At 39.7% G+C, this 25,259-nt stretch overlaps 1 long non-coding RNA gene across 3 annotated transcripts; it reads left to right on the top strand.

Annotated features, from left to right (window-relative positions):
* Positions 1–1,090: 1,090 nt before the first annotated feature.
* LOC309349090 lies at positions 1,091–24,202 on the top strand. 3 transcript variants are annotated; one of them, XR_014159687.1, is made up of 5 exons: positions 1,091–1,204; positions 4,121–4,300; positions 7,780–7,962; positions 17,995–18,049; positions 22,346–24,202. It is a non-coding gene; the product is annotated as an uncharacterized lncRNA (long non-coding RNA). The 3 variants fall into 3 exon arrangements; XR_014159688.1 differs by lacking the exon at positions 1,091–1,204 and adding an exon at positions 1,669–1,957; XR_014159689.1 differs by lacking the exon at positions 1,091–1,204 and adding an exon at positions 1,974–2,128.
* Positions 24,203–25,259: the final 1,057 nt, after the last annotated feature.

The raw sequence follows: 25,259 nt of genomic DNA, 5'->3' as shown, positions 1-25,259 counted from the left end.
CAAAACATTTACATCACAAAACTAGGTGTCTTTTGCTTCATCCTCCATGACCCTCATCTCCAAATGTGGTGTCATCTGGTAAAGGTAAGGGTACCCCTGACCATTAGGTCCAGCCGTGACCAATTCTGGGTTTGCGGCGCTCATCTCGCTCTATAGGCCGAGGGAGCCAGCATACAGCTTCCGGGGCATGTAGCCAGCATGACTAAGCTGCTTCTGGCAAAAGCAGAGCAGCGCACGGAAACGCCATTTACCTTCCCGCCGGAGCGGTACCTATTTATCTACTTGCACTTTGAACTTGCTATTTATCTACTTGCTTTCGAACTGCTAGGTTGGCAGGAGCAGGGACCGAGAAACGGGAGCTCACCCAGTTGCGGGGATTCGAACCACCGACCTTCTGATTGGCAAGTCCTAGGCTCTGTGGTTTAACCCACAGCGCCACCCATGTCCCCCATGTCACCTGGTAGTTGTAAGCTATTAGATAGCTGAGCTGGTAGCCAGACCCCATGAAGCTGTTGTCTAAATTCAGAAAGGAACCAAAATGAACTGCAATTAACAAAAGTAGACAGTAGTAACCAAGTGAGAAGAAGCTTCTCTGTGAAAATATGTTCAACCCTGATCTCAATTGGATGCAGAAGAAAATTCTTTCCCAGCAATTTTTTTTATATATATATGTATGGCTATCCAGGTTTACTAAGCATACAAAAATTAAAATTCCTTAAGAAGGCACAAGGAAGGATCAAACACAAATTAACTACCCACACAGTAACTCAATGAATACAGGTTGAGAGCAACCCATCTCACAAGGGATTTATTTATTTTTTTGGCTCACTTTCAAGCAGTTGTCACATTCCAATTTGGAGTACCAACGTTGGCGAAGGGGTTAATTCTAGCTCTTGGTGCTGTTTCCTTCAACCCTGAAGCGCCTATTAGATATATTCACACTCTGGGTTTAAAAGAAGACTCCGGATATGTGTGTGTGTTTGTGGATTTAGACTTGGGGGAAAGGGTTAAACTAACCACTCCACTAAATTGGAGCCCTCCCCCATGACTGCTTTAAAGTTGAAATATCACAGAACTTGAGCATCACATCTGAATTGACCTAGTGCTTTCTTTTCCAAGACAGATGGATTTTCCAGTGCCCTTTCCCAGGTCACTTCCTGATTACCTATTCATTGAGGATTTATCCTAATTTGTGTGGGGGGAGGTAAGATGATGTTGGCTATTTATTAAGCATTCATTCGTATCGGATGCAAGTGTTATTCTCCACTTTCCAGTTCCTTTTCCTATCACTTTCCTTTTTGTAAAAAGCCTGATCTTTCAGGGAAGTGGGTTTGTTGACCATTAAGTCAACTCTAATTGGGCAACCTGAACTTCCCAGTATGCAATTTACTCCCCCTGCCCCCAAAAAATTCAGCAGAAGTGTCCCCTGCCCAGTATGCAAAACCCTATATATTTCTGGAATCAAAGTTGCAAGGAAGCAACTTTTTATGTGTGGAAAATTATGCCTCATGATAGGTAATGCTCGTTTGTTCAACTTAATGAGATTCATTGCCAGTCATGTTTCTTATATGACAGTTGACAAAATGGGGTATAATCCACTACAGTTTCTGTACCTATAGATGCGAGAGAGAGAGAGAGAGAGATAGAGAGAGAGAGAGAGAGAGAGAGAAGTTGCTTGGGAGGAAAATAAATAAACTAAGTATACTGCTTCTCAAGTGGAAGAAGAGGAATCGGAATCTATAGGAACAAAACCCTGAAACTGCTAATATACCTCCCAACCAAAGGAAACCTGTTCTTGAGATAGGACATCTAGGAAATCCCTTTGCAGCTGTTGCATCTGAATGTAATAGCTTGCTAGCAGGAACACAAAATGGTACTTGCTCAGCTAGAACAGCAGATAACACAGCTTGAAAGGGACCTTGCAGATGCTTGGAAACTTTGTAGTCAGAAAGATCAGGTACGCTCTTGCGATGATAAAAATGAGCAAAACAGGTATCTCTTTTAAAAATCACATTGCAAAAGGGTGTGTGAGAAGCTATGATGTGCAGCACTATATATGTGTGTTGGGGGGGGGGAGAGGTGAATTTCGAAAGGAGGAAAAAACCCACCCTGTTTTATCACAAATTTTGTAAGTACACATTTCTTTGGTGTTGGTCTTGAAACTTAAGATATGTTTGCATTTGTGATAACAATTCTATCCCTTCCAAAAGCATGTTGATATGAAATAAAATGAATACAGCTGTATAAATGTCTGTAGAGATTTTAGAAACTGCATTTCCCATTTTCGCTGTGAATATGCTCAATATCAGAGATGGAGCTGGAGGCATTTTCCCTTCTATAAAAATGCACAGAGGCCTGGAGTTGTGTTATTTTTAATGCTATAGTCATGCGAAAGCTATCTGTATAACATACATGGGAGAGGGAAAGATAGGTGCATTACTTTGGATGGAGATCTGCATTATGGGGAGCGGGGATATCTCAGTGATGAGGTTTCTGGAATATGCTGCAGAAAGATTTCATTATGTTAAGCAGGTGGGGGAATTTGGGGGCCCCTGCTATACATTTGTGTTTTGTTAAACTGAAGTGGCTATTCTAACAATGATTACAAAACTACAGTGACAAAGCTTATATTTTTGTAGATTGTGTGCAGAAATCCACCTCTATTTTATAGAAAGGTACAAGGTAAAGGAAAATAATTTTGCCATTCCCTATATAAGAATGAAAATGGTTTTTAAAATCCAGGAGAAAATAAGTATTCCCCTTCTTAAAATAACATTTAGCTATTTTTTATTATTTTAAAAAAATCACTAATGTTCAGAAATTAAATGAAAGCATGATAGGATATTATGTACTGCCTAAAGTTTTACACACCTGAAAAAATACGTTAATACAAATAATTATTGTCATGTTAACATCACAGCCAAACATATCTGCAGGTTTTAAGCTGTCTAAAGCAATTTTACTTTCTCAATGAAGAATGTTTAACATTTGAACCAAAAACAGTACAGCACGAATAATTAAAGGCTTAAGTTAAATACATAGACAGTCATTTAAATTTAGATCTGCAATAACATTTACTATTATTCTCCAAGGCTTTGACTGTGCTTGACAGAAACAAAGTACTCTGGGATTAATTTCAAGAAGTGGTGCCAACTGTGTGCAATTTGCTGTAATTAAGACATGAAAGAGTACTAAATATTCAGATTAAAAGAAGCATGATGGAGCATGATAGAGAATCAAGGTGTGGCACTATGCCAAAGAAGCACAGATGCTTGTGGATTCCCAGTTCCGGGCAATACAAAAGTTGAACTTATTGGCTGAACTTCTGCATCATTCAGAACTGTTTATTCATTTGCACTTGGATATTCACAAGTAAATGGGAGATATACAAGTTGAAAATATATTTTTAAGATTGCAATTAAATTAAAGTTGAGGATTTTTTTAAAAATTTTTTTTCAGTAAGTTAACTATATATATTTTTACACACACATATGAACACTCTAAAACAATTTACTTTGCATTTTGAAATAATGTTGACACTGAGATTTTTGTTGACAATTAGAGAAGCACTTTAATTAACCAGAAAGAGAGGGTGGTAGCATTTTGTCTGTTTTTTTTGTATCCTTGTGGTGTGGGTTTTCTTGTGGTTTTTTTTTTTTCCCCCACATTCAGTTACCTTCCTACCAGCTGAATTGCAGTTGCTGGCTTCAAGCTGTTCATTTTCTTTTTATTCACCAAACCCTTAAAAAACCCAAAAGAAAACAAAAATCCTCTTATCTGACACATTTAGATCAAGTAACTGTTTTCTTGGCCCCCCCCTCCAGAATTATGTGTAACATTTTTCTTTGAACAATTAATGAATTAATTTTAATAAAATCATTTGTCATTCCCCCCCACCTATTTTTTTTTTTTTAAATACAATGCAAAGTGTGTATGACTTTTTTATCTTATAGGACATGGGAGGAGGTGACCTCTTTGCTAATGAGAATATGTATGTGAATGTGTATAGATATATATAATCTCCTTTTTCCTATAGCTTGAAAGAGCAGGATACAGTATTTTTGTTGCTAAAGTTCATTGTGAAAGGTGGTATTGAAATGTTTTTTTTGTTTGTTTTCAGAGGCAATACGCAAAAGATTTCAGCTCTCCTGCAGGCAATGGGAGATATCAAAGCTGAAGTGGCTAAGGTGGAGCACTTTGACAGTCTGGTCAAGAAGCTGAAAGCAAGTGTCCAAAATGCAATGAAAGGAAGAATCTGAAGGCGAGAAAAGCCATCATATTTAGGACTGGGATTCAGCAGGTAAATCACGAGCTGCAGGATGCTCAGGGAAGCAGTGCAGAGGGACGAGGTAATAATGTATAAAAATAGTGATATTACTGCACTGTGAATTTGGCACAGTCTAATAGAATAGAAATATCAATCATATGGACAAAAGATTGCTGTAATCAAATGAACACAAAAGGTTCCCTGTCCGGCTTTAGGGAGAATTCAGAGCTGGAGAGAGCAGCTTTATCAAACAGAAACAAACACAACCGAGTCCCTTTGTTTCTCTTTGCCATTGGAGAGTGTGAAAAATGTGTGCGGGGGAATCATTTCTGCATTAGGGAGCTTTGCACACTTGCTGATTATACACATTGTGAATTGCATAAAGGCACACGCATGTATTTGAGGTGTGTGCGTGTACACACACACACATACACATCTCCCCATATGCAGAGTACAATTAGGAGTCTTTATAAAGTCACACGATGAATTCCCAATGTAGAAATGGTACAGCGCAAAAAAGGATTGTTTGAATACCTTGAAGACAAAGGGCTGTTCTCACATGCATTGTAGCCAGCTTCCCCCCCTTCCTCCCCCCTGCACAATATTTCCCATTTCATTTTGTCAGGCATTCAAAGAGGCATTCAGGCTCAGCCAATAATTTCTATAGCTTTCGCCTAGTACCTGTATCCTTGGAATCCTGCTTATATGTTAGAAGGTGTTTTTCAGGAGATAGTCAATACCGAAAGGACACAGCCTTATTATCATCCTTTAACATTATGGATCCACCCCTATAGTAAAGTTTTTGAAAGATATGATTTTTTAGCAAATAAAATATTAATGAAGTCATTTGGAACGTAATGGACAGCTTGTGTCAAACCCTTAATTTTCCCCTTCCGCTATTCACAACATTGCCAGACACATGTTTCTGGATAAAACCCCCTAGAGGTTTGCTGCAAATTCTTTTTCAATACAACCAGATCATTGCAGATAATTGTATTACACAGGGTATTGATCCAAAATCGTTGGGCACCGGAAACATCTGAAAAAACATGATTATAGCTTTCTGTTTATTGTTTGTACATCATATAAGCAGGCTTTTCTGTGAATCACCTGTAAGAAAGGCAAGGTGGAAACATCAGAGAAATTACCTCTTTACAAGAATCTATTGATCACTTTAAATCAAAGAAGTATGTTTGACATAAGATTACCTGCCAGTTTGAACATTAGGTACACTATGTTATAGCCCGAGGCAGTTGTAAGTCTGACAAAGGGATTGTAAATAAAGCATGCAGCTGCTAGTGCCTCTGGCTTGGGATCAGCAGAGGCTCAAGTCCAAGGCATAGGTAAACTTAAAATAATTTAACCCTTTTCAACCAGCACATGGAGAATTAGAGTAGATTCTTAAGAGTATTGGGAAACACAAATGGACTTTTATCGGTTTGAACAGGCAGGTCCTTCAGAAAGCACACGTACCTTGACGTTTATATTTACCGGTTCTGTGGGGAGAGGGAGTGGGCAGTGCTTCAAATTGGCTTTATGTTGGGACAACTAATCAGCAGGCAGCGTACATAGGCTACTTTGGAAAAACTTTACATTTTTTGTCCAGCTGTCTGTATTTGCAGGTTTTCAGTAGGACTGCGTATGAGCCTGTCTGCATTAAATCATGTGAATGGCATATGTGATATATGTGTATGTGTGTTTCAAGTCTTCAAAATTTGTATATTTTGCATACAAAAACTTCAAAGCTAAAGCCAAGCTATGCTATGCTATGCTATGCTATGTGAAGGATGAAGTGATTGCATTTACAGTCTTCTATGGCATGGGATATTTCTAGTGCTGAGACCGATCCCGCAAAATGATATAATAAATTGCTTACTATTATTGAACAATATAGTCAAGCTACTCTTTCTATAGGAGAATACTTGCCGGCTAGTTTATTAGCTTTTTTTGTGAACCAAAAAATATTCTATGTATGGCCTTCTGTCCTTTTATTAAATACCAGTAAGCAAATGCTTCCTGGAAATCTTGCTCTGCAGTCTGAAGAAATGCTTACTATTTGTAAAATAAATCTATAAATGTGTTCATCGGAACTTTGGTAATATATAGATGTTCAATACTCTCCCCACACTATACAAACATACAAGCTTAGACTCATGCTTGTTCAAACAAGACCGTGTGTGTGTGTGTGTGTGTGTGTGTGTGTGTGTGTGTAAAAAATTAGCATTTCATTTTTATTATGTAAGAGTTCCAGGTCAATAACAATGCTTGTGGTTTCTGTAAGTCTGCTAGGAAATATATTTGCTGAATGTCCCAAATGCTCATAATTTTTAAATGAAATACTTTTATTTAGATTCAGCTCATCAGGGCAACTAAGATTGATTTCAAATATGTAAGATAAATGTAGGCTATTTGAGAAGACTAATGTGCCAATTTTTGTTATGACAATATTGGTTTTATAAGGCTCCAGTCCCTTTGCTCTGAATTAATTGAAGCCTAATTTACACATCATTCTTCCAACATAAACCAGGGTTATTAAAAGGGAGAGGTTTGAAGAGCGTTGCCATCTATGCATATGTGACCTTCTTAATTTTGATTGTGATGCCTTCCCAGCAAGGCTCCTCTGCTTTCTTTCTTTTAAGGTTTGAATTGTGTGCACAACCTTCACTAACAGGCTTCAGTTTGGAAATAAAACACCCTTCAGTGATACATGTTTATTCTGAAATTTAATGCTGTACCTCATTAAACTTGGACTGCATTACTGAATAAACATTTGTATGTCTGCGGCTGTATATTTGCCAAAACCTTTTTTTAAAAACCCACACCCTGCTATATATCTGTGCTAAAGGACAAATATTTAAATGAACACCTATATATGTATATTTCTTAGAATATGGTCAACAAAAGAACAAAGGAAAAATGTCTTTGTCTTAAAATGCCTATTTTTCTAAGGAAGCTTGAAACACACTGCCCTAGATTCTTTGGGCTAATGAAAGAGTGCCATCTCTTGGATGACCTTGGGAAAAGATTTTGTTTATATAGTCGAGTGGTACTCTACAATGGAAAGAATTTAGTGACGCAGAAGTTTTCAGTTTATACCTTAATTATATTAAAGATGTAGAGTGTTAATCTGTTGAAAAACGAGAGGCAGTTAATACCAAACAAAATTGCATTCTGAAAGTCTAAAACAAACTGTACCTGCATTGGAAAAAAATTGCTACACAACAATGGATGTTAGCCTAGCTACAGAATATAAGAGCATTTAGCAACTGATGAAAGTATTACACATATTTAATATTTATCTGAAGATATATACAGGTTTTTAGAAACATCTCTCACTCCCTGTCTGTGTTTGTGTTTAAAACTTGCAAGCAGAAATAGATTGTTTTTTTCAGAAAACCCCCCTCACATTCTCCAAGTTCATTTACAACAGGTTTAGTAAGTGTAAAATGAAACAACAACAAAAGTATGTCGCTGGCTTCTTTTGAAACTGTGATGCTTTTATTATCTTCCAGCCCAAGAATTTGCCAGCCAGGATGAAAAACTTCTAATGGAATCCAGCTTGAAAGCAAGTCAAGAGCAGCTAAGTGAGGAAAGAGCAGAACCAAGTTCGCCCCGACCAGTAGAAAATCACAGACAGAACTGAAGCCACTGAGCGAACGCATTATAGATTCTCATGAAGAAATTAGTGATTACAAGTGAGTTACTGTTTGTTTTGATGTTTCAGTAAGGGTTGAAGGCGAGCCAGAAGTCAGCAATAATTCTTTCAGCTCTCTGCTGTAGGGTTTGTTTTGCTCTGGTAGTGTGTTTTGTAAATGTCTTTGACTGATGTATTGATTGAATCAAGTATTAAGTAATTGATAAACTCCGTTTAAAACTAGCCTTTCAGTTTTTCATCCAAAATGTGTTAACCAGAAGTCTATTTAATGCCCCCCTTTCCCCCCTCTGAAAACGTGAAAATCTGCTGTTGAGGGGGAAAATAGTTTTCTTTATTGTCTATCTGCCAGTGGCATTCTCATCTTCCTCTCTTTTTGAGGGTCTGAAGGTTACATATGGCTCTTATTGTCTGTCTTTTTTGGTTCAAGAAGCTGCCTCAAAGCAAGACGCTCCCAAATTAAAGCAAACTTAAGAGTTTGAGCTTCTAGTCTGAGTAACGAGTAACATATGAAGTTGCTAAAATGAACTCAAATCCTAATCCTAATAGGTCTCTCTCTCTCTCTCTCTCTCTCTCTCTCTCTCTCTCTCTCTCTCTCTCCCTTTAAGGGAAATGCTAAAACTTTCAAAGAGTTTTTTCATGTTTATGAATCATAAATTGATTCATTGTTCAGTTTTCAAGCGAATGTTATGAAAGGTATTCATCTCAGCTAAATGCCTTTGTCTCTTTCACTATATGTAAATACTCTGAATAATGCATTCTTCTTGCTGAATTTGTTACATTGTGCATTCAATTTAGGTAGCTTTCTCAGGCTGGGTCTTTTTTTCCTTCGATATCACAAATTAAATGTGAACTTCAAAAGTTCTATGATACGTTTCCTGAAGTGATGGCTTAATCACAAAGAGGTTTTTATTAATACGAAAGTTGCAGCGAGGTTTGGAGCTTTCTCCCGAGATATCTACATCTCTGATTCCACCGCAATGTCAAATGATGAAACTTTGTCACACAGCTATTATGGAGTGCTATGCCTAGCAAGGTTATGGTTGTTTGTTTGGAATTTACCTGTAGATGAGACTGGCAGGGGCCCTTAGAATCCCAAACAATTGCTTTGCCACACACTCTTCTACATGCGTAAGAAAAAGAAACATTTTTGCCACTTAATATAACAATGTTATGAGGAGATCCTGGAATCCTAAAGGGACCATGTCAGCCACATCTAAAGGTAAATTTGCAAGCAGTAGAAGTATGTTTGGCAGGTATAACTTTGCAATAGTTGCGATGGCTTTATTGTGGATTATTGGGGGCCCATAGGTCCACAAGGTAAGACCACTTACATTGCCTGTTTCTTTTGCTTCTTATGTAAGGTGACTTTGTATCCTTTCATCCTGTGTGAGAGAAGCTCAAAATATCCACACAATCCACTTGTACTTTTCTAATTCTATGTTACGAGTGGAAAACAAAGATACCCCTGAACTTGACAAAACAGGTAAATCTATCCACCACGTTACTCTAAGCTTCCATATCCGGGGAAAATGTTACTAGAAAGGTATAAGTTGTTCATTTACTGGAAAGGCATGTGAACAATTACTACCAAACCAGGCAGTGCACCCCACTTTTCTGCATTAACCTTCAGCTTAGTTCTGAGTTGTGGCATTGTTCCCTTTATGCCACTTTGCTCTTTTCAGTTTCCCTTTAAGAAGACCAGTCTTCATTTGTGAAACTGAAGTTCCGAGTAGAACAAAACTTTATAATGTGACATTTCATATTAGAAACACCCAGTTTAATCTAAAATAAACTAAACAATTAATCTGATTCATACCCATTTAAGAACTAAAGGTATCTATTTAGTCATAATTCTAAAGTTGCAAATGTGGACTTGATATTGAACTTTATTGGTCAGTCCTTCTCTTTGCCAAATTAAGAGGTTGTGTAGAGAGCTTGTTCAACTTTGGCTGAATCTCATTTGCATGTGTGTTTAGCAACACCTTGTTTCAGGTTTAAGCACTGGTGCAAAAACCCGGACTTTAGAAGCACTAGCACATGGCTGCCTTATGCAGGCAGTAGTAATGCAGCTGGTGGGCTGTGGTCACACACAGTTCCCTTTGCCATGGCAAGTGGATATAGACAAACATTGACCAAGTGGGAAATTGCTATGGTATTCAGGTAAACAGCTGGTAAGCTGGCCACAAGGACTGCCCTGTAAATTGCTTCAGAGAATTCTAGCACTCCTGCACTTCCACAGAAAAAATATATCTTCTGATTGGGCAGCATGCTACAGACAAACGACTTTCCACATGTTTGTATGTACATCTTGGTAAGTAAATGCTTGCTTATATTCACCCAGTGAGCAGTCATTTCAAAAAACCGTGGAGACACTAATTTGATTTCAGATCACATCCTGTGGTGGGCATAGGAAGCTGCCTTTTACTAAGCCAGATCACTGGTCCATCTAGCTTACTATTGTCTGCACGGACCAACAGTGGCTCTCCAGGGTTTCAGGCAGGGGACATTCCCAGCCAGAGGATATTCCTGGACATGCCAGGAAATGAACCTGAGACCTTCCACATGAAAAGCAGATACTGTACCACTTGGCTGTCGTCTTTCCACTGTTTGATGAGGCTGATTCAAAGCATTATAACCACCATGAAGACATTGCCTGAAACACTGGTTCATGATAGTATTTGCATAACCTAGAGCATTTGAAAGCTATTCACCAAATTGATCTCTCTAGTCATTTTGGAAGTTTCTACACCAGTACTTATGCAGCCTGAAATGCATGCTGTTGGCACGTAGACTCTCCATATGGCTAGCGCAAGCCATATGATGAATGGATTTCAAGTGTTACTACCTACCACATGAAAGCCAGGAGAATTTCTTTCATTACTATCAGCTTACTTGAGGCTGTTAAGGCTATAATATTTGAATTAAGGCTGAGAGCCAAAAATAATTCTCACAAAAATAATTTTCTGTGAAATTTTTCATTTCTGAGCTCTTTCTGAACTGATGGTAAAATTCGTGTTTCTGCTAAAGAATAGTCAGGGACATGACCTCCCCAGTTTTGCCATTCATGTAGATACAGGCTTTATATTTATTGATATTTTGTTCTAGCAAGCAACTCCCTCTAGTCCTTTTTAGCCCATTCCGTCCTTTACCCACCAATATGAGTTGAAAACTAATATTAAGTGAGCTTTTTCTCAAAAGAGAATTTTCTAAGAACTCTTGGAGATTTCTCTCTCTCTCTCTCTCTCTCTCTCTCTCTCTCTCTCACACACACACACACAGAGAGAGAGAGAGAGAGAGAGAGAGTGTATGTAGCAAAATGACCTCCCAAGTTGGAAGACACTTTTGGATTCACCCCTGATTTAAATTGACTCATAATCTCACTACATTGTAGCTGCAACAAGAAAGAGAAGCCTTTTCCCTGTAGCAGCTAGTCATGAAGCAAAGCTCATGCTCCCACATTTCTCTCATCCCAAAGCTCTATGCATTTGCAATGTCTATGGGAGTATCAGGTTCACTGTCTGAGCAACTGCTAGAGAGGAGCTATTCCCCATATCCATGCAGCGAGATTATAAAGGGCCATTTCTACAGCAGAAGAGGTGGGCACACCCTAGCTGGAAGAAAGCTTCCTCTCCAACCTGCTTCATTGCTAAGAAGATGTACAGAAGCCAAGGACATGCTATGAGCATGGATGGGGGATCCTTGCAAGTCAGGGTAATGTCCTGGGAGAATGGTAACACTGGCTTTAGCAGCCCTAACTGCAGCAACTTAAATGAGCTTTGTGCCAACACTGAAACTCACTAAGAACTTGGTTTTCAGTATGGTGAATGGGCAAGTGCAGGGAGGGTGGGGTCTGCAGAAAAAATATGGAGATTGCAGAGGACAGGTAGGTGAGAAGTTATTCCATTTTGTTTTCCGTTCAGCAATCTATTTCAAATTGTGTGGCATGTTTGTACATGTGTAAAAGCAACATGTGCAAAGTTATCTCCTCTATTGTTACCACAATGCGAGTTCCTAACATGAGTACAAAGTAATGCTTTACCTTATTTGATGTAGTATGAAATGAAGAAAACACCCAACAAGGCATAGGTAGGCCAGAAAGCAAATATTTAACAGCTGTAGAAAATTCACAGGCTTTAAGATTTTTATTACCACTTATTCTGGACGAGCTACATGTAAAGTTTGAAGGGGGGGGCAAGCTCAGCTACAACAACCCCACTATGTAAGCCTGTTACACTTGAAAGATTTGTTCAGAATGTCCAGTGGGAACCTGGAAATCGTAATAATTTGTAGTATCGATTGTGTGAAGCTATGCAGCTGGGGCCCCTAGTGAATAGACAGGAATAGACATTTTATTGATTAACTTTTACAGTCATATTTTCAAGACTCTGCTGCAACATAATTTTCACTTCCCAGCTTTGTGCTGCTGCATCATGAAACTTGGATTCTTCTCTCTTAACATTTACCCACTTGAGGAATAAAGTATGGACTTTTCTCTTTCAGGGCTGGGCATGTAGTGATATGTACACTTTATGCAGAGCGTCCTGATAACCCCCCCCCCCCCCAAATTTTCTACATCTAAAGGGAAATATCAGATAAGGAACATATGATTTTTAGACACAACAATTTCATCAACTAACCAGTTTATTGTAGTTCCTATCTTGATCTACGTATGGCTGCTTTTGGCTTCAATCAATAACTGCAAGCAAAAAAGTTTTGCATAGAAAGTGAATTGCCCCACTAGAGTTTGGCTTTGTTCTTCATCACCTTTTATTATTATTATTATTATTATTATTTTTTAAAGGAGCTAGACATTGAAAAATGTAAAACGTGGCCTCTGGGGAAAGCTGTTTTCGATCTTTAGCAGCTATTTTTAACAGGTCTTTTATATGCCAAATTCTTTAATCCCCCATAACACTGGTTGCTCAGCTTTCAAGGAACTGAGTTTTGAAAAAATAAAAGCAAAAAAATATATCTTTATTATTTAGTGTATTGTGTGCTAGCTTTTGAAAATGTTCCTTATGTGCTGCCCATAAAATCCCATTCCCTTTTTGTTGGTATTGCCTTAGTTATTTTATAATGAATTGTTATCGTTTTATGAGGGAGGGGGAACCAAACTGTCTTTCCTTTGCCATATTTAGGAATTAGCAGCAGCAAAATGTTAGAGAGTGAAGTAGAGCAGCTGCTGAAATTTCACAGAAGCAGCATTTGAGTTTCACACTGGAGCTACGAAGACAAGACAGGATCTTTCTCCAGTGGCCATAATGAAATCCATCATACTTTTATCAAATCAGCATGCAGCATTTTTAAAAAAATTGTTTTCATGGTTACAATGTCATTATGCATTCTCCTAATATTTTTCATCCTTACGTCAATGAACATTATATATGCTCATGAAATCTGATTCTCCTGATATTGTCACCCTTTTGTCCCAAACTATCACCTGTAATCTTCTCCAGTATCACTTTGAACACTAACAGTCTAAAAAGCTTGAATTTATGCTCAGATCACATGCAATTGAAGAATTATAATCTCATGAGACAAATTGATATTTTGTGTAACAAATACATATATGAAGGAATGAATCTGAGGGAACTCACAGCAGATCCAAAAATACAAAGACAATTCAATCTGTGGTTTGTGTTCAACACGTTTGAGGCAGAACCCATCTTAAATTAATTTCAGACAGCTTTTTTTTTTTGTCATTTGGGTTACATAATAATACAGAGACCCCATCATTAAACAATACGAATCCCTTTAAACAGAGCTGTCTTAACTGATGCAATCATGGAATCAGCTCCATGATTATAAATTATATACATATTAATTTGCATGCCTATATTTCCATCAGCAAAACTTTACTTTAGCATCTGTTCCCATTATATTTTGCTTAGAACGAGGAACAAGCTATAAGAATTACATCATGTGGTTACATCAATTAAATTACATCATGCACAATATACTTGGCTGACTTTGCCTTTCGCCTAACCTAATGTGGAATAAATGCTTTCCCTTTAAATTGAGGATAAAACTGGGCAGTTTAAATATTAGCACTAGCACCCATAGAACAAGAGCAAAAACTGCAAGGATCAGAACAAGGTCAATCTGGTGAAGCCATCTGTTGTTAGCAAGATGTATTTGGAAGCTTGGAAGTGAGAGCTGGACCATAAAGAAGGTTGATCACCAAAGAATTGATGCTTTTGAATTATGGTGCTGGAGGAGACTCTTGAGAGTCCCATGGACTGCAAGAAGATCAAACCTCTCCATTCTGAAGGAAATCAGCCCTGAGTGCTCACTGGAAGGACAGATCCTGAAGCTGAGTCTCCAATACTTTGGCCACCTCATGAGAAGAGAAGACTCCCTGGAAAAGACCCTGATGTTGGGAAAGATTGAGGGCACAAGAAGAAGGGGATGTCAGAGGATGAGATGGTTGGACAGTGTTCTCAAAGCTACCAGCATGAGTTTGACCAAACTGTGGGAGACAGTGGAAGACAGGAGTGCCTGGCATGCTCTGGTCCATGGGGTCACAAAGAGTCAGACACGACTGAACGACTAGACAACAACAATTTGTAAGCTTTTGAGGGAAGCATGATAAAGATGGGAAACTCCAGTTTATCCCCAGCTCCTGAATAAGGAAAAGAATATCAGATCTGAATGTGAAAATTTAATTTAACTACCATGGCACAGATCACTTAAAATAAGAATGCAATTTTTGTGAGCATGATAGTGATGGCTATGAAGAAAAATCACCTGCATAATAAAGATGCAGTCAATTAAACCAAAGAATGTTGGCTTCCCCTATGGGGCCAAAGTTTTTTGAATTTTGGGCAGTATGGCAGTATGCCCCCCTTCCTGGCATTTCCTCCTATGCTACATGGGCTACCTACTTCTGCCTAGAGAACAGGGCAGGAGTCATAAGATGTAACATGAGAGGTAGAAGTGTCCATAGATCTGATTCCCTGCCCAGCTTGCAAGGAAGTGAGCAAGGAATTTCTCTTATGCACACTGCTATGAAAATTCCATCTCATTCTTTCTTAAATAGCAGAGATGGGTTTTAGAAGTAGTGCACAGTTTCCCGGAATGGGAAGATACTCTTCCACGTACACCTCTGAAGGCAACATAAAGGTGTTGTCCCTTTCTCCCATCCTTAAAGCAAGAAAAAGAGCCTATCGAACAATTCCTTGGGCTTCGCTATTTATCTGCAGCACTGGTTCTGTGAAAAGTTCCATTCTTTCATAGATTTCATTTTGTTTCTCTCTGCATACTATATTTGCACTAGATAGTCATCACACAACCCCCCAGTGGAGGATCGGTAGCACCACATCACCATCATGGATTTGAACGAAGTCAGAGTGCAGCCCCTGTTGGATGATTTGTACTGACACATCAGAATTCTGGATTTGTATGAAGTCAGGCAGGGGCGCCGACTTATAAAAAATATTGGGGGGGGGGGCGGGGGCCCATACCGACTTATAAAAAATATTGGGGGGCCCCAAGACCTCCAAACCGCTGCTGCTGGGGGAACGAAAGGGGCGAGCCCCGGGCTGCCCCGACCTTAAGTGAACCTGTGAGGGCCCGCCCTTTACGGCAGCCGATTGGCTGCCGCCGTGGGCGGTGAATATTAATGAGCTAGGGGGAATCCCTGCTTCTCGCGCCCCGCGAGATTGTTGATGGGTCGAGAGCCCGCAACCCCACCCCCTCTCTAGATCGGGAGTGGCTTTGTTTTAACTCATTACTGAATGTATTTTAAAAGGTAACTATTGTCAAACAAGGAAAATAAAAAATACCAACATAATTTTGTGATTTTACAAAGCATAATATAACTAATAATTTTCTTAAATTATTGGGGGAGCAGAGCCCCCCAAACGAATTTTTGAGGGGGCTCGGGCCCCCTCAGGCCCCATGGAGTCGGCGCCTATGAAGTCAGGGTAGGGTAGGGTAGCAAAAGAGCAAGTCCTACAGTGTCTGTGGCATAGGAGCAAGAAGGGAGAGACACCAAGAGGGAACTGATGGTGGCTTGAAGCAATGGGAGAGGTCTGAGTAGATTGGGAAAGGAAGAACACTGAGGGGTTTGAAAACAAAAGAGCTCTGAATATTAGTACAGTATGCAATCACATATTTGTGGAAAGTTACCAATCACATTTTGAATGCAATCTTTTTGTTTTGCATATAACACTGTGGACCAAAATAGACATGCAATTATTCCTTGTCATTAATTGCATTATTTTTCCTAGAATAAATAGCAGCTGTATGGGGGTGTGTGTGTCTGAATTGGGATCATGGCATGGGTGGGGGCTACATCCCCTTGGACCCCCCTCCCCCCTCTGCTACTTGCATTTATTTGCAGGAAAGGTCCCATTGCAAATAGAAGCTGGGCAATCTAAGTTGGACCCACACCAGGACAAAGGGTTAAAATCCCCCTTCCCACACACCATGGTCTCAATCCCCATGGCTGCTGTTTTCTTAACAGCATCACATCTGCGTTTGTTTGGGAAAGATGCCAAAGTACAGAGCTTTAATTGTAAATGATTGTACAACTACCATTTACAGTGATAAAACTCAGTAAAATCTTTACTATTTCTAAATGCTAGATTTCTGTTAAAAAAAAACACCCCACTGTCCTCCAAAATACTTCCAGATGCAACAAAATGATAAAGTTGAAAGGAATCTTTGGAGTCTTTTAGTCCAGCTTGCAGTGGCAGCAGGAATCCCTTGACTTAGGCCATACCAACCAGATGCTCATCTTGTCTTATCTTAAAATCCTGTACAGGAAATGATTCCACAACTTTCCTGAAAGGCTTCTTCCATTGATACACTTACTACAAATCATAGTTCCTGGATTCCGTTGAGACCCAGGAATGTCTATTTGCAAAGACAGGTCCAAATTACTTAAGAAAGAAAGAAAGAAAAAGAAAATATAAAATTAACCTAGACAGATGGACTCGTAAGAGTGAAATACAAATAGCCCAAAACGGGATTGATTTCTGCATAATGTGGTGGAGGAATCCCTCATTATTGATCAACTTTTAAAGCTCATGCACAGCGCTTAAAAAGATAAAGTAAGCAAGGTCAGATAATCAAAGCATTTAAATAGTAAAAACAGCAACTGCCACTGTAGACTGCTAAAGTAAATCCATAATACAAATTGCTTTAGCAAAAAGTGGATGAGCAGCTGATCTTCCTATTGAACTTTTATACTGTTCAGTGACCACACAGGGAAAAGGATTGGGAGACATGGCTTAAAGATCGATATTGAGTGAGATGTAGTAGGGATTCATTCAGAACATGAAAGAATTACAAGTATTAGAGAGTTGAGGTATCTTTTGAGATGTCATCAAGAAAAGATTGTTTAGCTCAGTTTAGAACATCATATGTGTCATATGCACAGTAGGCATTAGTCAAATTTCTCTTTTGTTTTCATTGATCCAGTACGCTTCAGTAGGGTAGCCCAATCTGTCTCAAGGAAACTTTGAGAATGTGATGCTGCTCTATAGCAAAACAACAACTTTCATAAACAACAAGGAAACTGTTTACAGTATTATAATGAAATCAATATCATCTTTTTTTAAAAAAATCTTTTTGAATGTCTAATTCAGTGTGAGCCTTTTGTGCAGAATGATATATGTTCTCTCCAGTTTACCAGACAGCTTTTGTGTGCTAAACTCTTAGATGTGTATTATTAGGCTTTTATTTCATCTTTATTTCTTTAGCCTTTCTTTTGTTTTGTTGCTATGGTACATTTACAAGTTTGTACTGTGCCACATAGTTTGCCACATAGTTTTTGGAGGAAAAACCCTATGTATTATATTGCAGAAAGCTTCTCCTTGGTATACGAAGCAATACCTGCTTGACTCAATCAAAGCTCTGTTGCATTATTCCAGACTGCTCCCAGGCTAACTGCATGCAGAAATTGCCTGTTAAATACAAAGGACCATTTAAAATAACATGCTGGTTACTTAATATTGCTGATTGAAATGTATGACAATTATAGTACAATCCACTTCTATGCAAATCAATCACAAAACTCTCATCGATTTTTTTAATCAATCACATTTGCATCCCTCTCTTTTATTAGGGAGTTTGGAGCACCATACATCAGCCTCGTTGCATTCTCACAACAATCCTGTGAGGTAGGTTAGGCTGAGGAATGACTTGTTGAATGCTATCAGGCAGGGATTTGGGCTTGCCACTCAAACCAATACTGCAATCTGACTCTAAATGGAGGTGGAGAGCACTACTGGAATAGAATTTATGGGACTTTCTGCACTTACCAATTATAGTGGTATAGTTGCTGTTTGATTCAACCTTTTAAAGAGTGCATTTGTAGCTGATTGTCCATGCGTTTGGTCACAAATAGCTATTATTAAAGAGTGAGTTTTCCTTACCACACTAATGGCAGGTTGCGCCTAAACTGAGGACAGCTCCATATCTGTAGTCATACCCTTTATGTACCCTCGTGTTCCTCCAGTTCATAAATGTCAGAGTTATGAGCATTTGTGTCTTTTTTGTGTTCCATGCCTAGTGTTCTGGAATTCAAATCTTCCAGAGGTATAGAAGGTTAGAAGGGGAACTAGGTGTCTGACACAGCTATGAAGAACCTGGCTATTGTGATGAAATTTTGTCCGCAGCTAATGCTTGCTGCCATTTGAATCAGGGCCATCATCTCTGCCTGCCACATCTCTCCACTAAACTGAGCTTGCAAACGGACAGAGGGAAGTTGTTCAAAACAGATGTCTCCCAAGCCAAAGTTGCCCATCCTTTCCCCTCTACACAGAAGCTAGGATGTTGCTTGTACACATGCCACCAGAATGAAAATATTGGGATCCATTCTGGATATTTCACAAAAGTCAGGGTTGTTGTTGTTGTTGTTTTTGCTGCAGACACAAAGTACATTATTCCAGAACACTAACTGAATAATGATGTTTGGTATGTGGCAGCATGCCCAAAACTGGGGGGGGGGGGGGGACAATTATATGACTATAAATGGAAAGCCTATCTTAATAATAATAATAATAATAATAATAATAATAATAATAATAATAATAATTTATTTATTTATACCCTGCCCATCTGGCTGGGTTTCCCCAGCCACTCTGGGCAGCTTCCAACAAAATATTAAAATACAATAGTCCTTCAGATATTAAAAGCTTCCCTAAACAGGGCTGCCTTCAGATGTCTCCTAAAAGTCTGGTAGTTGTTTTTTCCTTTGACATCTGGTGGAAGCGTGTTCCATAGGCGGGCACCACTACCGAGAAGGCCCTATCAGAAGTGGCTGCAGCTGGAACTGAAAAAGGGACTCTGCACCAATGAAGCCACTTGGGCTTCCAGTGACAAGGGTGAATCCAGTAATAGCAGGAGTAAGATACAGACCTGTTCCATCAAGAGGAGTACAACCGTATCTAGAACAGATTGGGCCCCTAAGTCCTGGATATGGTATCTGTGTTTTTGTTGGGTTTCAGCTTCAGTTTATTGAACTTTCCCATGCCCATTACCAAATCCAAGCGCCAGTTTTTCACCTAGATAGCGTCACCTGATTCAGGTCACAAAGAGGAAAAAAAGTTGAGTGTCATCAGCATATTGATGACATCTATATGCCACTCGTCAGCGGCTTCAGGTAGATGTTGTATTTTAATAAAGGACAATATGGATTGGCAGATCTTCATGCTATAGATGCCATGGGGCCAAGCAGAAGTCCTCCAGGGTGTTCAGTAGGCAGGAGTGAAGCCAGCATATCTCCATGCCACCAGCTTCTACACCACAGAGCCAGTCCTACAGGATACCATGGTTGATAGCACCAAAAGATCCTCAGAAAAACCAAAACAAAACAGATGGGAAGATGAGAAATATAGGGATGACTATGCACAGCCATTCTCTATAGTTCCATGGCTCATTCTGTTCCACATCCCAGTTCTTTTGAATCCTGGTTTAACTAAACCCCATTAATTCCATGAAGGGGCTCCACATGATTAAGGGGGAAGCAGGGGTGCCACCCTGTTGTTATGCCCACCTTCCTGGTCTCACCCCTTCATGCATTGAGTGAAGGTCTGAAGGAAGAGCCAGCTGTAGAAACAGCAACATAGGAAGCTGCCTTCTGTCAAATCAGGTCATTGGTCCACCTAGCTCAGCACTGACAACATTGGCCAGTCACAGAGTCTAGGGTTTAAGACACCAGTCATTTCCCAGCCCTACCTGGAGAAGTTACGGATTGAACCTGGGACCTTTTACATAGAAAGCAGATGGGCTGCCACTGAAATGCAGTTTCTCCCTCTGCTGTGCAAAGGCTCCTCCATGTGGCTGGTTTAAATTGTAACAAAATGCTTTCCCTCTCTCTTGAGTTAATAGACATGTGAAAGTAGCCCTCAGAGTTATTTCAGTTGTGCACCCCAACTCCATGAAGTTTGGAACAGTTGAGGGGCAATTCACATCCTGCTTTGCTATAATGAATAGTTATTTAGAACTATTATTGGCTCCAGATTTGCAGCATGAATTGCTGATTACAGCAATTTTAGTGGTAAAATTGTGAAACAATATTCATAGTTGTCAGAAAAAGGTCAGCTTATTTGCATTCATTAGGAACCTGGAGGACCATGTAGCGTGCTTTTTCCTTTGGGATGCTTACAATTATTGATTTGTATACAGCCGTAGGAAAAATTAATTAGAATTATATTTCACTTACTACCAGGGGCTGTATAATATAAAAGCCGTACATTTTTTAAAAAAAAGCCAGAACCAGAAAATGGAAATACTATTGTTGTTTTTCTCGGAGTGTAACTTTTCTAGTACAGATCTTATTTACAACAGTCTACACTTGTGTGTGTTGAAACAAAACACATTAATTCCAGTGCTGTGAGAACTTTGGTTCTCTTTTTGGTTTATATTCAAATCCACAAAACCCACTACAATCTATTGTAGCATAGAGAGTGTATGCCCACCCACCATCCACCATCCACCATCCACCATCCACCATCCACCATCCACCATCCACCATCCACCATCCACCATCCACCATCCACCATCCACCATCCACCATCCACCATCCACCATCCACCATCCTTTTCACCATAGCATGCATGGCTATTAGAGGAACCGATAGGTCAATGCATAACTGCTGGTTTGGTCACTTTGGTCTGTAAAACTTGCATTTCTGCAAGTGCCACAAAATGTCTGTTCCACATTTGTTAGGAAGCATTCCCTTAGTGTTCCTTTGGAACTCCCTGCTTATTGATGTTAGGCATGTGCCATGATTTACATTACTGTACTCCTTTAGATGAAGGGACTCGGGTGGCACTGTGGGTTAAACCACAGAGCCTAGGACTTGCTGATCAGAAGGTTGGCGGTTTGAATCCTCGCAACGGGGTGAGCTCCCGTTGCTCGGTCCCTGCTCCTGCCAAACTAGCAGTTCGAAAGCATGTCAAAGTGCAAGTCGATAAATAGGTACCGCTCCGGCAGGAAGGTAAACGGCGTTTCCATGCGCTGCTCTGGTTTGCCAGAAGCGGCTTAGTCATAGTGGCCACATGACCCAGAAGCTGTACACCGGCTCCCTCGGCCAATAAAGCAAGATGAGCGCCGCAACCCCAGAGTTGGCCATGACTAGACCTAATGGTCAGGGGTCCCTTTACCTTTACTTTACTTTACTCCTTTAGATGCCTACCAAGCATTTTCCCATTTCAGCAGGCCTGTACAGAAACATTGGCCCAGGTTCAACTAATGTGGCATGCTAGTGGAACCCAGTGCTAGGCATTCCTTTAGCACAACAGGGCTTCTCCACCCTGACGCCTCACCCAAATCCAGGGTCAGGAGAAGGCCTTGAAAAGTGCATGTGGGTGAGGAGAAGGGGAATCATTTTGTCTAGTGAGCAGAAACGCTTACACTAATGGAACAATCAAAAGAGCACAATGTTGAATCCCCCCGTTGTTTGGTCACATCATTTATTTGTTTTTATTAAATTTATATTCCACCCTACACCCGTAGATATCAAGGCGGTTCACAATATAAAATTACAATATATATAAAAAATACATAATACAAAGAAGAACAAAGACAACCTAATAATCCCCCATTCCATAGCACATTTAAAGGGGCATTGGATATCAATCAGCCAAAAGTCTGGTTGAAGACGAACTGGTTTTAATAGCATTTTTATTATTATTAAATAAATTGTTGCTGCCCTGGGCTCTTTTGGGAGGAAGATTGGATATAAATTTAACAGGTTAAAAAAAAGAAAAATATCCCATGCTTAGTTGTCCCTCACATTAGCCCAGGTCTTTGCAGCAGCAGTGACAGTAAATTGGTTTGTGTAGAACAAAGGTGCAGATGAGAGAGGGAATTGCAAGTAAAACCAAGAAACCACAGCTTTGTGAGTATAGAGGATGACACCTATATAGACCACTGTGCAAAGTGAATGGTCACTGTATGTGTTCTTATAGGTATTCACTGTGAGCTTTATGAAGGCTTGCCAAGAGCTGTTGCACGTGGAATCGAAACTACCGTGGAGCACGGAGAAGCAAGTCATGAGGCTGCAAAAAGCTAAGTGCAAACTTGGAAGCAAATGCACAGAGTCTTAAACAGAGGAAGAAGGACACTCAGATGGCCTCTATTGCTACCCTTGTGATCCAGCTTGCAATTGTGAAATGTGGCCCATGGTTATTGCATACTTCTGTGAACTTTTAACACTTTGAATGGATTAGAGTGTCTTATTTTGATTACATCCACATTGTTCGCTGTGATAAGATTAGGTTCTTTAGTCATTAAAAAGAAATGTTTGGCTTAAATCCATTGAATTCAGGCATGCAGTGAGTGGAAAAAATTAGACTGCAGCTCTTCATATTGTGCATATGTGACACATGTTAGCAATTAATCAAACTATAGTCACCTCTAATTAACAGCAATACTAAAGCCAAAATATGGCAGAAACAGATGACAAAAGAATTGAGCGGACAGAATACCGAGAGAGAGAAATATATTCCAGGAACACTGAAAGATTTTTAACTGTGCTGTGGCTCTCTTAATGGTTGTCAATATTTAAGCAGTTATTAGAGAGCTTTTCCTATATTGGTGCAACTTCTGAAAGATTTATTGGTTGCATAGATTTGCAGTGATGGTATATATGTAACAAGGTGATGACAGAATGAAGTAAACATACATATACCTGTTTTGAGGCTTCAGAACATGGCAGACTGAGGGAAAGGCTTGAAAGTGGGGTTGGTGATTCTCTTTACAACAGCAACAGACTGTACAAAAAGTATAGTAATTTAATTCACTGAAATGATAAATGCTTTCATACATTACTATGTGTTTGAATTTGATTGGTTGGTAACCGAATTCGAGAGAGTTCTCTAGCAGTTCTCATATGATTGGCTAATGTTGGTCACATAAGATATTTAGTGAAGGAGAGACTCCATTTACGTCAAAGTCTGGACATTGGTTTAATTTCCAAAGAAGGGTGTCAGTCATATACTTGATTTGAGGTTCTCAGCTGTGATTTTGCTACCCATACTTCAACACTGTTACATCTGTATAGGACTACTACATAACACACATAGTTAAACAATGAAATTCTCTCCCACAAAAGGTAGTACAGTGGTACCTCTGGTTGTGAACGGGATCCATTCCGGAGGCCCATTCGCAACATGAAAAGAGTGCAACCTGCAGTGGCACGTCTGTGCATGCGTGGGTTACGATTTGCTGCTTCTGTGCATGTGCATGACATAATTTTGCATGTCTGCAGATGTGTGAGCAATGAAATCTGGAAGTAACCCTTTCCGGTACTTCTGGGTCGCTGTGGGACGTATCCTGAAAGAACGTAACATGAAGCAAACGTAACATGAGGTATGACTGTAATGGCCAGCAACTGTTGATGGCTTTATCCTCCATGAATTTGTCATAATTATGTCTTAAAGTCATTCAAGTTGGATGTCAGTTGCGTCCTATTGCTGACAGAGGGGAAGAGCGTGGAGAGACAGGAGGAGGTAATTAGGCAGGAATGTGGAACGAGGGGAAAGCAGCCTAGTTGCAGTAGAAGCCTGAGCTCTGAGAACAAGGAGAAGGAGGGGTGGAGTTCAAGGGAGAAGACACAGACTGACAGTTTAAGCTCGGACTCAAAGGGAGGGCCACCGGAAATAGGCCATCCCATGATGTGTAGGTGTGCAAGAATTAATGAGAGGCATGAACAGGAAAGGAAGCGAAAGTGGGGCTTTAAATGTGGGAAGAGGAAGGGGCGGAACTCAGACTCGGCAACAGCTAATTTGGAAGCAGACACTGAGTGACTGAGCCCCAGAGTGATTTGTGTGGGAGTTGTCTCGCTTCTGTGGGAGAGACCCAACCATTACAGTGGTGACCACCACTTTTTCTCAGGGAAGTGTTGGCTTAGAAGGCTGCTGCTCAGGTATTATCTGTGATAGACAACTTCAAGGCACCCTCCACTGTCCCTTTTTTATCGTTCAACTGGACTTGGAGCAACACCCGCTCAAACAATCCTCTGTAAAATAGGACACATGACCATGGTTCTATGGCTCTAAGTCCAGTCAAATAAATCAAAAGAGACTCCTTTCTTGCCACTTCCTTATTTTGTCTGTGTTCCTTTCTGTTTGGTTCCGTTCCCAAGAAAACACGTCAAAACATTTTTTTGAGGTTCAAAGTTTCACAAGTTTCCAGTGTCAGTTTTATGAATACAATTTGTACATTTGTATTGCAAATGTCCATAGCCATCTGATTATGCTTCTGACTGCAAGAAATTCATATTTAACTGTCTAATGTTTTATTGCAGCAATGTCGCCTTGTTCCATCCCATGTGGAGCCTGATACATGGGAGGATTCTGGTCCACTGCACATTTTGGAGTTAACTGTCCCATTTTGCCTGCTTGGAACCATGTACAGATAGCAACAACCATTAAATGTGTATTAAGCATGTAATTAATTGACTGAACCACACATGGGTCTGAATTGTACTTTTGAGGTGGTCTGAGGGTTTATAAGGAAGGAGATAGTTCTAAGAAGCCATTCCAATAATATCTCATTAAACCATGAGGAGTTTCCTCATTTGGGACATCTTAATGTCACAACCCAATATACTGTATATTAACAAACTATTGTTAATTCATGCCATAATAAAAACTTTACGATCTGGAGGAAAAAATAGAGAAATTCCTTATGCTTTCCTTATTCATGCTACCTGAAGTAAACAACTGTCTTCTTTGTTTAAAACATACTAATGTAGGAATGTTGTTGAGACTGGGCATGATCATATTTGTATCTTTGACATGTGATCAAACGTTTTCCAAAAGGCACATTTCCCCCCCCCCACCTTAAGCCCTCTTGATACTTTAATGTCTTTGTGAGAGT

This window comes from Podarcis erhardii (assembly GCF_964252035.2).
Source record: "Podarcis erhardii genome assembly, chromosome: 8".
NCBI classification, from domain to species: domain Eukaryota; kingdom Metazoa; phylum Chordata; class Lepidosauria; order Squamata; family Lacertidae; genus Podarcis; species Podarcis erhardii.
This window is presented reverse-complemented; position numbering and strand designations above follow the sequence as displayed.